The sequence below is a fragment of the Falco punctatus genome, assembly GCF_963210335.1.
Source record: "Falco punctatus genome assembly, chromosome: 11".
Lineage (NCBI taxonomy): Eukaryota > Metazoa > Chordata > Aves > Falconiformes > Falconidae > Falco > Falco punctatus.
This window is the reverse complement of record NC_137591.1, coordinates 4,373,281-4,386,276: the sequence shown is the minus strand read 5'-3', so window position 1 is coordinate 4,386,276 and position 12,996 is coordinate 4,373,281. Positions and strand designations below refer to the sequence as shown.

The window sequence follows — 12,996 nt, the reverse complement described above, 5'->3', positions numbered from 1 at the left end:
AAATGTTTTCCAAGTTTTTGCTTGCTGTGCTGAGGATAAATTGTCCCTCTGTTTCTGTAAAACCACATTTGTTTACTTGTTTCCTTTTTGTCTCTGTTTCTTTCTGTAGTTTTCCCTTTTTTGGACAAGCCAAAACCTTGCACCTTTCCCTAGCCATAACATAAACACAGTTCACCACCGCTGTCTCATGAACCATAAGGTTTTCCTCACCTACCAGTGGTCACTGGTGCAATGCACACTTGCCTCCCTCCGGAGCTGGCTGTGCCCCCACCATGGCCCTGCCCTGGGTTATGGGCTGGACAGCACATGCAGCCACTCAGGGATAAACCCTTACAGCAGCTCTTTTCTGTGTTTTCCTCCAGGTGAAGGCATCTTTCTTCTGGAATGAACAATTTTTTGAGGAAAACTCGTCTGGTTTTGTTAGAATGATCTGCCCTGCGTGCAAGAGATTTGAACAGGTAAGCTACAATCCTGAAGCTTTTCCTTCCTTCCCAGAGCCTCTCTCTTCCCCAACTGGACTGATACTGAATAGCTCCATTTGGGAAAACAAATCTCTCATTGCAAACACAGTAATTACAGTGAAATAACATTTAAGGAACGTTAAAAGGACGGGGAACTTCAAAGACTGAAACATTAGAAAGCTGAAATTAAGAATGCACAACTTCTGTGTATGCATTGTGCTACTTTTACTTGACTGTGTCGGGTTTTGATTCACATGTAAGATAGATGGTATAGACATACTTCTGTTTTTCCTCACAGTTCAATGTGTGGTCCCAGGCCTCGTTTACTGCCCAGAGTTATTAATTTCCTCTTCAGCTCTTTTACAGCACTTTTTATTATAACGTTTATATATGTGACAAACAAGATTTATTTCATTTTCTTTATACCACCAGAAGGTGAAAGGAAATGAGGTAGAGAAAGAAATAAAGAAAGCATTCTAACGTAAGATTATAGTTATTTTAGAATACTTACCATTACATCTTCATATTAATACACTAATTTGGGGTTAACAATGGAAAATGGGTTCTTATGACCATTATTTTCTCAAAATGCAGCAAGGCAAAATACAGAGCAATTGGATCACCTGAGTGATATTAGTCAGTTATTGAATTCAATCACTTTGCTTCTTGGAATCCACTGAATTCACAATAATAATATGTACAAAAGAGAACTTTAGGTTTTGGCTACTTTCTATTTTCAGTGTATCTAAAAAAAAATCCATCTTTTCAAAGTACTCATAGTTGATACTGTTCTTTTACTGATACTGGAGTTTATTTTAAATGTTTTATGGAAATAAATACCCACATTAAACTTTACATGTTCCTAGCATGGCCCTCTTTTGTCCTCAGCTTCAGCTAGTTTAGCACTTTAATGTATCTAACCCTTGAGTACCAATTTGGGCCCCCTGAAAATGAGGTACATATAAGTGACCATATATCATTGACTATGTCATTTGTCTATCACCTCATGATAACTTTACTTATGGCATTTACAGAATCCAAATCTCAACCTTAAGTGGATTTAACTTTCCTGTCACTTCCAGTAATCTCTACCTTATTTATTACCTCAAATTTCTCAATCTGTGGAGATCCAGAGGCATCTGCTTCACTATACAACCCTGATTCATGCCAAAGTAGGTCAGAACTATGCAAGGAATAAGGCAAGAGACTTGTAGAAAAAAGTAGCATGCAATTATGTCATTAAAGATATAATGCATGTGAATAGAGAGAATTCAATTTCTACTGAAGGAATAACATTGATTCTGTAATCTCTTTTCCCATGAGTCCTTGGCATTGAAATATGTATAATTTTAGTGTAGCTCCTGCCTGTCATCTTTCTAAAAGGATCACAAATAAAATGGAAAACAGATCTTGCATCACACTGACATCCCTGTAGGTCGCTCCTGAGTCTGGGTCCCTTTGTACCACAGCATGGACCTCTCTGTCTGAGCTAATGGACCAGTTAACAGGAGCAGCAGCTTTCGCATATGCTTTCCCCATTGGCTTCCAAATGCAGTTTGCTCTGCTTACATTCTTTCCATAGACAGCTCCAGTCCTTTTTTTCCTTGCTAACTTCTCAGACCTGCTTTTTCCTAACCTGTTAGTATCTCAGAGTTAGGGTTTGTTCAGTGAAAGACTAGAAACAAGATCTATAAAAGGTTACTGAACACTTTTATCTACCACGGTACAGAAAGTTAGGCTTGTCTTCTTAGTTATGTCTTGGAAAATTAATTAGGATGAATTTCAAAAACGTATTAGTGTAAACATAGTGATGGAGGATAGAGGCATATAAATAAACATTACAGCATAAATTTAAGTATGAAGTTGGTGAACATGAGCTACTCTGCAGTAGTTGCCTATGTGCTTAATTGTTTCTCCATTGTAAATGAAATATAACATAGCTCTGTGTGAAACAAACTATTTCACATTTACCTCTACAGACTTACTTGCATACAAGCAGTAATGAAAGCAGATATGCTGTAAATTCACATTCAGGCTTAGGTCACTGTCACTTATTTCTAGGCTTGTATGAGAATGAAGTGGCCCTACGGCCCTACTTTGTATGTGCTGCACTTTGCAAGCAAGATCATTGCCGTTCTGTGTCCACCAAGTGTTTTATGAAGGGTAACAGATCCACTATAAATTCACGTTTGTAGTTAACTCATATCTTTTCATAAACATTGCCAAGTAAACAAACACTTTTCCACCTCTTTTAGAGTCATCATCCTCGGAGGAAGTTGTCATGTTGTGATCCAGATCTACGAGTGGACCTGTCTTTGATGGCAGTGGTAAGTCTAAGACAGAACTATCGGGGTTTTCTCACTCCAAGTCATATAAAGCATAACAGTAAAACGTGCAAGAGGAGGTTGTACATGATATATCACAAAATGTGGTTTGGCATCAAGCACAGTAACAGTTTAGGGAACAGGCTGTTCTTTAAATAATATGCTTTTGTTTTCATGTTTTAATTCTTCATGCTGCTGATATACAGCAAAGACTTTTTTTCTTCAAAAAAAGCAGACCCACATCTAATGCATCAGAATGGTGTAGTATGCGGTTTCTTTGTCAAACATTTCAATAAATGATTCAGCTTTCTCAAGGGTATTTGTACAATTTACATTGGAATAGGATTTTTTTTTTTTCGTTTGAACGATGGGACAGATTTTCAAATGTTGATGCGTGCAGAGGTATGTGCACAAATTCACATGCCTGGCTTCAAAAGTTTGATCTTAAACACACAGCAGGTGAGTGAATGATACGGAGACTGAAGAAAAACTAAAATTCAGCTAAAAAATCAGAAGAACCGTGACCTGATAGATGCCTATCACCAAGCCTTAACTGAGATCGAGGGGGTGACTGGTAATTGGCACCTTTGGATCTGATGTCATTATGTAGCTAAACACATACCCAACAACTAATCCTAAAAAAAAACATTAGGGGTTCAAAGCTGCACATAATAATTTTGCCTGATTTTCTGTCTCTCTTCCTTTTCATTAGGAAGTTTATCTTCTGTGTTACTAGGTATTTATGTTGAAGACATTGTAATAACTATAAAACAATGTTGACATGTCAGACAGATTTAAAGTCAGCGGTAGTATTATAGGTAACAGATGAGCTTAGAGTGTGGTGACAATACCTAGAATACCTTGGGTGAGGGTATTTGATCTTGCCACCATAGTCAGATCTCTGATTTTCTGTTTGCCATATGTTGCAAAAAAATAGCAGCGTGATCAATGGATTTTTCAATTCCATCACAAAATAAAAACTAAAAAAATTTTTTAAAAATTAAAAATATGCTCTGAATCATCCCTGATTTTATCATTCAAATTTAAATTAATTATTTTGTTTCCTTTTTTATATAACTTAAAATTTCTAGAGGCTCTTGTCTTCTTACAGGTTGAGGTCAAACTTTAAATAAAAAATATTTGTTTCTGAGGGAAAATTCTGAAGTAGTATTAAACAAAAAGTATCAACATCCCTGAAGTTGGACATTTCTATTTTTAAAAGAACTAGAAAAGAATGTTTTGCCATTTACAATATTTTCTGCATTTTTTAACCAAATTGTTGACCAAATCTATTCTACTAACAAACAGTATTTTTTCTTCAAAACTGTCATACACACACACACAGAGTTCTATTTTGCACATTTCATTTGTGAGGAAAAAATATAGAACAAAATAAAACAAATGTTAATTTTAAAACAGGGAAGTAAAAGAAAGAGAATGCCAAAAGTAAAATGTATTTCCACAAGGTGGACCATTTGAAATGTATTTCTCATCTGCCTTTGAAGAAATAACTTATTTTTCACTAAAATTTGGTGAAATGTGGCACAGCCAAGCTTTCTGGTCTTCAGCAGTGCATGAGATATTACTAGGCAAACCTGCAAAAATGGGGCTTATAGGAAAGTATAAAGGGAAGCAAGTGAGCAAATTACTTAGTAGACTAAAAGCAGCGAACAACCACTGGATTGTTAAACCAAGTGAAGACTGAGCATGAATGGAGGGGAGACACTAATGACAATAAAAGCTACATGGGCTAAATTGTATTAGATTTAATGCAACTTGAGGCATTGATCTTCATCCCTCTGAAGCCCCTCATGTTGATAAGCACTGCTTATAAAACTCCATCATGATAATGCTGACCATTCTAAGTGTTGGGGGCAAGGGTGAAATCCTGGCTCTGTTGACATCATTAACAGTTCTGCCATTGATCTGAACTGGGTCAGGATCAGCCCAAATTAAAGCAGTAGCATTGGTGACAAATGACCACCAGTCAGGAGACCCATTCACTGAGTTTGTCAATCTCATGTGTTATATTCAGCAAAAGTCATTTAAGATGGAAGGTCTCAGATTTAGATTGCTAGAAAGATAAGCATGCCAGGCTGAAACAAGACTCCAAAGAAATCAAGGGACAGCATTATTTGGATATTTGCTGTATGGCTTGTTTGCAGATTTTTAAAATGTGCTTTATCCATATTTAAATCTCGTGTAAACTGAAGTAGAAGAACATGATCTCTGTGGGAAGAGGTCATGGAAACAATATCTATGCACCTGCCTACATATCTATGCAAACATCTTCAAAACAGAAATTTTGGAAACAGCTACTACTAATCTATTATTGTTTCCATGCAGATGTTTATATAAATCTTCCTGTAAAATGCCACATACCCTGCTTAGCTTTGAATATAGGCAGAAGTACAGATTCAGCCCATGTAAATAAAATTTAAAACTTAAATGGTTTAGGGATCTGGACTTAATAGAGGCAACTGTGTTAGAATTATCTATTGATTATAAAATCATGAATTCAAAAGGATGTAAGTTCCAAATAATGTCTGTAACTTTTTTACAGACTCTTAAACATTTTCTGCTTGTTTATATTTCCTTTAAGAAAATCTGAAAATCCAGTCTGAATAGTAGCCACAAACCTACCTTAGCAATCAGCTATACCTCTTAATTTAAGATACAATCGCTTGAACATGGTTTGATAATACAGGCTGTAAAGCTGTGTGCGTGCGAGTGCACACACATGTGTTTATCCATACATGCATTCTTTAATTTTCTTCCTGAGACCAGCATGCTTTGGAATGATATTTTAATTTATTATTATGAAAGGAATGGCAACTGGTTTTTAATGGTTACAGAATGGTGACTCACAACACTGTCCCAGATGCTGTCACCGTCGCTATGAGAGCAGATTTGCAACATCTTGTCACAGGCACACATCAGTGCTCATGCCTGCTGCCTTCATCCCAGAGGACAGCCTAACACCTGCTGCTGGCAGCGTGCCGGCCCTTCGGGGAACAAATGTTCCATTGCTGCTGGGTGATAGGACAGGACAGACTCGAGATTTCAAGTGAACTGGCTAAAGGCACCCTAGGGCTCAGTGCACCCACCCCAGCACCCAGATGGTTGCCATTTCTGTAGGAATATTAGAGAGTGAGTGGTATGCCTATAGCTGTCTCCTACAAATAAAGAACAAGAGAAAAATCAACAGCATCCTGGATGATTTCTAGCATTAGATGTAGTTCCTTAGGAAAAAACATTTTTCCAGTCAATATTATCCTGCTGGAGTAATATGTGTCTACTCTGTATATATCCACATAAGGAACTTAGAAGAGTGTGTTAAAGATATTTTTACAGGAAAATGTAAGTGCAAATCCACTTCTAGAAGAATAATGTGCTTCTTTCCAGCAGAATATCCTTAACCTTATACAATTTACAAATCCTAGATAAAACAGATATTGGTTTTATTTTTCACATACTGTTCATCTGTCATACCTTCATGTTGCCAGACATACTATGTTAACAGGAGATGTAAGAATAAAAAAAGAAAGAGTAAATACCTTTTGCAAATATTTCTTTTCAATGTATGTTTCAGTACACCTATAACAGAGTTGTAAAACTAGAGTACAGTGCACTAGCTTTGGAGAGCCCAAATTTCCCACTGACATCAAGGACAGCTAAAAGGAACCCTGGCTTGGAATAAGAAGCTCAGTGCATTTCAGGATCAGGTCTCTTGGATAGTATGTTATGCTTTTCTCTCCATTTATTACCACTCTACATCCAGTGGGGTGATAATAGCAGTGTTACGACATCTTCACTTCATGTGGATTGAATAGCAGGCTAATAAAGATGAGAGTGGCACTTTTTTCAGCTGTTACACTCAAATATCAAATGAGACCATTTTTATTCTCAGCTTTTGAAAAGGTTTTTTGTACACATTATTCCCCAAAGCTTAGATCAAAACATTGTCATGCTTCTGAGAGAGGTACAATCCAGGATGCAATGCATTAGTATTTCAGCTATAATATAGTTTTGATACTCTTTTGCATTTCAGCCTTTGCACAGGCATTGGCCTCTATGAAAGCAGGATCCCTTAAAAATAAAAGGATTGATCATATATTTATAGGAGGGTGGCTTGATCCAAAGCCTCTAGATTGTTGCAGTTTAATTCAATGTGGTTTAAATCAATGTGCAGTGGAGCAAAACCCAGGTGATATTTCACTTTCACTGCAGTATGCTGCACTTTTCTGCAACAAATCAATCTAATCTACATCACAATACACTGGGTGACACCCTGAACTACCTATGGGAGAATTCTGGAGGACTTTCACCAGTGAAAACTTTCCTCTTTTTCTCCTCTTAGAGAGGTTCACAACTGGGAAATATCCCTGTAAATTCTTAGGAAAGAACAGCATCACACAAACATCAGCTCTTTTTGTGGTTCTTTGAGCACATGTTCCTCTGTTATATTTTCTGATGGCCTCTAGACAAAGTTTCTGGGTAATGCCAATTCATAATAATTTCTTTGCTAGTGATCCCACAACTGGCCCTGGGCAAATCACATTGTTTTTCTTTGTCCCCTGTTTCTGTAAAATGATGCTAATAATATCCACATCAGAGAGATCTTGGGTGAATCTGTCAGCCTGCAGAGGACTTTGAAGATGAAAAGGTTTATTTAAATATCACATATTGCCACTATTATTACTAAAGATTAAGAGTGCATTCTGCCCTCAGATGGACATGTGCAGCTGCTGCTACTCCTATTGTCCATGTTTACACAAATAACCATGCAATAGCCAGAGATGTACAATTCTAGAGACTGTAAGTTCAGCGAGTCAGCTTCACTGGAGCAAAGACAAGGTTTTTATGTGCAGATGGCAGGCATGCAAATTTGGTATGATCACAATTTAGAGGTGCTTGTAAAGCATTTGCATCGAATGAACTCGTTCCAGCTTCTATTTCTACAAGTGTATTAATTACAATGAGAAAGAATAGAATGAAAGAGCAGGAAAACCATTTATCATAAATCTTTGGATATATCTACTAACCAAAGGTGTCCAGAGCTAAGAAAGTCTTGGTGACAGAGACCAGAATACAATTCAGAGGTCAGGCTGAGCTCTCATGTCACATTTAGGTCACGCTGCATGAATCTTCTCGTTTGCAAGGCTTCCTTGTAAACTATCGAGTGTCCCAGGTCCTAATGCAGGAAATGAGCCCCAAAGGTTTGATAAACCTTAAAGAGCACTTCTAATCTGGAATTTCTGTTCAAACTGAAAAAAATATGGAGGCTCTGTTATTGCTCAAACATTGCATTCTATTTTGATGTTGTTAAGAGTTTTTTTTCACTGTCCTGCATACAGTCTTTACAGAGCATTTACAGGCTAATCTTTCTGACTGTGCCATGTCACCCTTGTGAAATTCAATTGCAGTTCTATAGTCACACTGCCTTTGATTAGCTTGCCAGGTGTAATGGCAGTAAAATTTGGTCTAATGAGCAGAAACTTAGCCTTGTACTCAAATAAAATTCAAAAGGAGAGTCTCCCTAAATAGATTGTCATCTTCCACTTTTTAGTATAGACTACTTTAATTCCCTTTTTTTAATTGAGTCGGTACACTTGCAAAGTAAGGATCATCTGAATTCAGAAACAGAATAAAGAAAACTGCCACTCAGTTTTTATAAAGCCAGTGTTGGCAAATAGCAGAGAAGCTTCTTTTACCAGGGAAAGCTGCATTTATTGCTTTATGTTCAGAACATTTTGTGAAGTGAGAAGAGATGAGGCTGATCTATGCAAGAACCAGGGTTTCAGAAGTCAAAGAAATAAACAAGTTCCTGCAGTTAACAATAACTTTGAATACATTTTTTAAGGCCAAGAATAAGTAAATCAATAAAGGAGATATATGCATCTTCAAAATCCAGCCACTCAGACCTGCTTTTTTTTTTTAATAAAAAGATCAAAAGTGGCTTATGGTTTGAGAACTCAACGTTACTACTGAAGAGCTCAGCATTAAAATAAGGGAAGCCAGAGATTGTGGGCCAAGCTGACTGACAGAGCAAGCTAGTGTCTGAGCAGCTGCATAAATGCTTAAAGGGCTCTCCATCCCTTTGAAAGTTTAAGACAAAAACAAGGAAAAAAGAAAATCTTTCATTAAGGCTCTGTTGCCCTGGATAACCAAGGACAGATTCTGGGTGGTCCCCATAAAGTTTCTTTTTAACTTGATAGCCAGACTCATGGGTACTTTTCCAACAGTTGTAGGGGATGAAATGACACTGAATTAATTTCCTTTTTTAAAAATAAAAGGGATGAAAGGAACAGCTTGATCTTTATACAACTGCCTTTGAAATCACCACTGTTGTGCTTGTCTGCGTGTTCTATGCAATACTATGTATTAGCATGGTCTGGCCCTCCTTCGGGCTAAACAGCTGATCTTGGTAACATGGGATGCTTCGCTTGACCACTGCAGAATCATTTGGGCTGGGCAGCATTCAGGAAGGTCACTACTAAATGCAATGATAATTAACAGTGGTAAAGTATGTGACCGCCTCACCTGGCTTCTTAGAAAGTATAGTCATCTGCCATCTCCAAGTCATATTCTCCTGCACTGTAGGAACCACCCACAGATGATATAAAACCATTAGGTGACAATGGCTAAAACCATTGGTTGAGCTGGCTACCTTATATACAATGCTCCCAAACAAGTTAAATATTTGACAAAGTGCTAAACAAATAATCTTCAGAATCAAGGGGGGATTTTTCCTGCTGTTTCTTCAAAGTATTAATGATGTATTTTACAGCTGTTCCTTTCTTGGAAAAGCTCTTCCTAACCTAGGAAAACTTTGGTTTCATGACTGCCCACGTTCTGAGCTTGTTCTTATCTCCTCTTCATGATGCAACTGTACTGCCTAATAAAGATTGCCACCTTGTGCTGCCCCTCATTACTCATTATCACTCCTTGACTAGATCTTCCATTTCCAAAGATCTGTTTTGGAATTCCTTTATGGAATGACTTTCCTTATCTATTGGAGACAAAATGAGCTGTATGATTGGCCTTCTTCAGGTAAACCCTCCACCTTTGGAGTGATGTGGGTAAGGGACATCTCCCAGGATCAGGCACATCACCAGGCAGTGGCAATAGCAAGACAGCAGGGATGGGCTGCAGGAGTTGGGCTGTGACTTCCTTTACACCAGCTTCTGCTGAAAGATATTATATGAAAGTAAATAAATAAAAAATACAGTTATTAGCTTTTTTTTTTTCGGTGGTGGACAATAAACAGCAGGAACATGCACTTCACAACCTGAAATTAATGGCTTTCATCCATGCATCACTGTGATTAAGTCTAGACAAATGAGCTGTCCTCTAGCACTGCTGAGTATGTCTGCATTGCACACAGCTTGCATGGTATACATTCCTTAACTGCTTGAAAAATTATGTCAATTCTATTAACTTCTTCATCAGTGTTGAATGAAAACAGGTTTAGTAACATTCAGGGCTGATATAATCCCCTGCCTCTTCAAAGCATCCTACTGCACAATTGGCTTAATTGTCTATTACTTCGCAGGATCCTTTTCATTGTGCAAAAAAAGACATACCAAAAAAACCTCCATGAGGCTCTGGAGCAAATGTCTGCAAAGACAACAGTGGGCATTGATCTACAGAAAGACAATTGAAGATAGGTCACAGTCATCTTCACATAATTAGAATCAACACACTCGTAAACAGGGAGTCAAATTCCAACATTACCATCTTGATTTTACAATTACACAAATAAATATAAAAACATGACCTTATCAGGATACTCAGTTTCAGGTAAGTGGAAAGGTGAAAACTGTTTATTATTGACAGGGCAAATGAATGTAGGCAAGAAAAGATAGAAATGTGCTTGTTGGAACATGCTGATCTGAAATTTGAGTTAAGAAATAGTTGCATTTTTAAGTATTAGAAAGAAAGTACCTTCGATAAGAGGTGTTCTCAGAAAATAGTCTTAATTTGGAAATTCTATTTAAGGAAGCAATTTATATTCTCTTGCAATCAAATTCCCAACTGCCTAGACTCCAGGTTGCTTTTCCCAGATGTTCCATCTTTAGTTGTCAAAGAAGTGAAGTACATTTCTGTAGTCTGCAGGTGTTTATTTTTGCATAATATAGTTTGCAGGTAGTGAACTTTCATTTTCAAAGATAAAAATGCTAAATGTAGTCTTGTGTCTATTGTTTGCATTCCTAGCACTGCTTTGTTATTTATATTAATGGCATTAATAACCAGGGAGGAGCTGTGGGGTAGCTTTGAGATTAAAAGGCTTTTAGTCCTCGGTTGCTGGGTCAGACTTTGCAAGCTGTAACTATCTCAAAGCTCTTAAGTGATCTCTATGGTATATATGAATTGTCTTGGTTTAGTTCCTTAGGGATAGGTTTCATTGCTGCTCTGTGTGGATGGTAGGGTATCCCATCTGAAGATAGAAGTGAAAATGTCATAGATTTTTATGCCTAGTCAGCCTTTTAGCTGATTTCCATTTTCCTCAAGTTGCATCCATTCTTTTGTTTGCAATAACCTGGCAGTGGTGTTTCCTTAGATTGATGGTTTTCCAAAATAAAATTTCTAACAAGAATTGCAGATGTATCTAAGAAAACAAATGGTATTTGGACAGAAACTTAATTCTTCATTCACCTGCACAGACACTGAAAAACTCCATGTGGCCAGGAGCAACTGTACCATCGCTTGAGGTACTTCAAGGACACTTTCCAGCCCAGTTACTGGTCAGCCAGGAGATAAGTCTCAGAGAAATCATGGTCTTATCATGGAAAAACTACAATCAGAAAAGTAAAATCAAAACAAGCAATCATTAAATATTTGCTTAGTTCTAGGTGACAGTCAAAGCAAAAAAGACCAAGTATTTGAATAGGCATGAAGTAAGCTTATCATTATTTATTCTATAAGAAGTGCTAGAGGCACACTGGTCCTACTGTGCCTGTTGTTGCAAGAATAGCTAAAGGACTTCAGCTTCTGAGTCAGAGCCATTTTAATCACTAAAAGTGATTCTTCTTTTTATTATTTACAAAAGCAATGATTTTTTTTTCAAAAATAGTTAGAACAAGAGGAGTTTAGAAAAAAATTACCACAGGTGCTTTTCCCTTGAAGACCATTGCTTACTTAAAGATGTAATTCAGCTCTCCAGTTTTCCTCTTGACTTAATTGTCATGTGTTTATGACTCCTACCTTCAGTTTTGTACCATGTTCTTCATTCCAGATCCCAGAACCTTCCAACAGTGACTATTCTGGATGCAAGGACTGGTCACATACTGTTTGTTCCCTCATTCCCGGGGAGGTAGTCTGTATGATGAGGAAATTATTTTGGTAAAGGAAGCATTTGGGGCAGATTGTGTAGAGTTTGGGTGTCCTGAGTAAACACCTAGAAAAATATTGCCATTGCAAAGGCTTATGGAATATTTCTTGCAATTTCTTTGTCTTTTCTAGCAGAAAACAGTCCTTGGGAAATTCTGGTTATCAATGTTCATGAGAACATGAGATAAGCCTTTCTGCATGTTTGATCCATCTAACCTAGCATCCTCCCTACTAAAGGACTCGAAAGGGTATTCTAAGGATAGAGTATAAAAGCAGCGCTAGAGTGACCTTCCCTGTATAGTGACCTGTATAATCGTTCTGGTTTTCAGCATTCGGTAGTTTAAAGACTCAAGGCTGCAGCTGGATCATCCTCTTTAATGACTATCAATAATTTCATTCTTCAAGAATTTCTTTAACTCCTTTTTTCTATCATCAGATTTATTATTCTTTGGAACTTCTGGAGTTTAGGATTGGATGATTGCAAGAGTACACTATACATTATTTATATTCAAAATATTTAATGTCTACCTCAACAATATAGCTTTACTTGTTCTAAGATTATACGAGGTTGATATGCCTGCTTGAGTAAACATAGAGTTGCTAGTTAACAAAAATAACATCTTAACTGCTTGAGTGCATTTTTCCAGTGACCCACAAGGTAATTGTTCTAGGCTTTCTGCACCCTTAAGCTCAGTGTGAGTTTAACCTCTATCCATAGGTCCACAGATACGGCAGCCCTAGAACAACAGATGAACTTACCTAAAAGGAGCGAGTGTAAAATTCAAGCATAAATTTAAACGACTGTGTGGTAAAAGCAAAAATTTGCTGGACACTTTTAAAAGACAGAAGGCTGAAATAAGAGCTGAGAATGACAGAGA

At 37.3% G+C, this 12,996-nt stretch overlaps 1 protein-coding gene across 1 annotated transcript in view; it reads right to left on the bottom strand.

The window, feature by feature from the left end:
• LOC308071767 (FRAS1-related extracellular matrix protein 1-like) overlaps positions 1-12,996 on the bottom strand; it is a 172,272-nt gene extending 159,276 nt beyond the window's left edge. Inside the window, 1 exon segment of the mRNA XM_080407695.1 lies at positions 1-12,996. This exon segment is cut by the window's left edge and continues 68,831 nt beyond it. The gene's annotated coding sequence lies outside the window, so the exon portion shown is untranslated.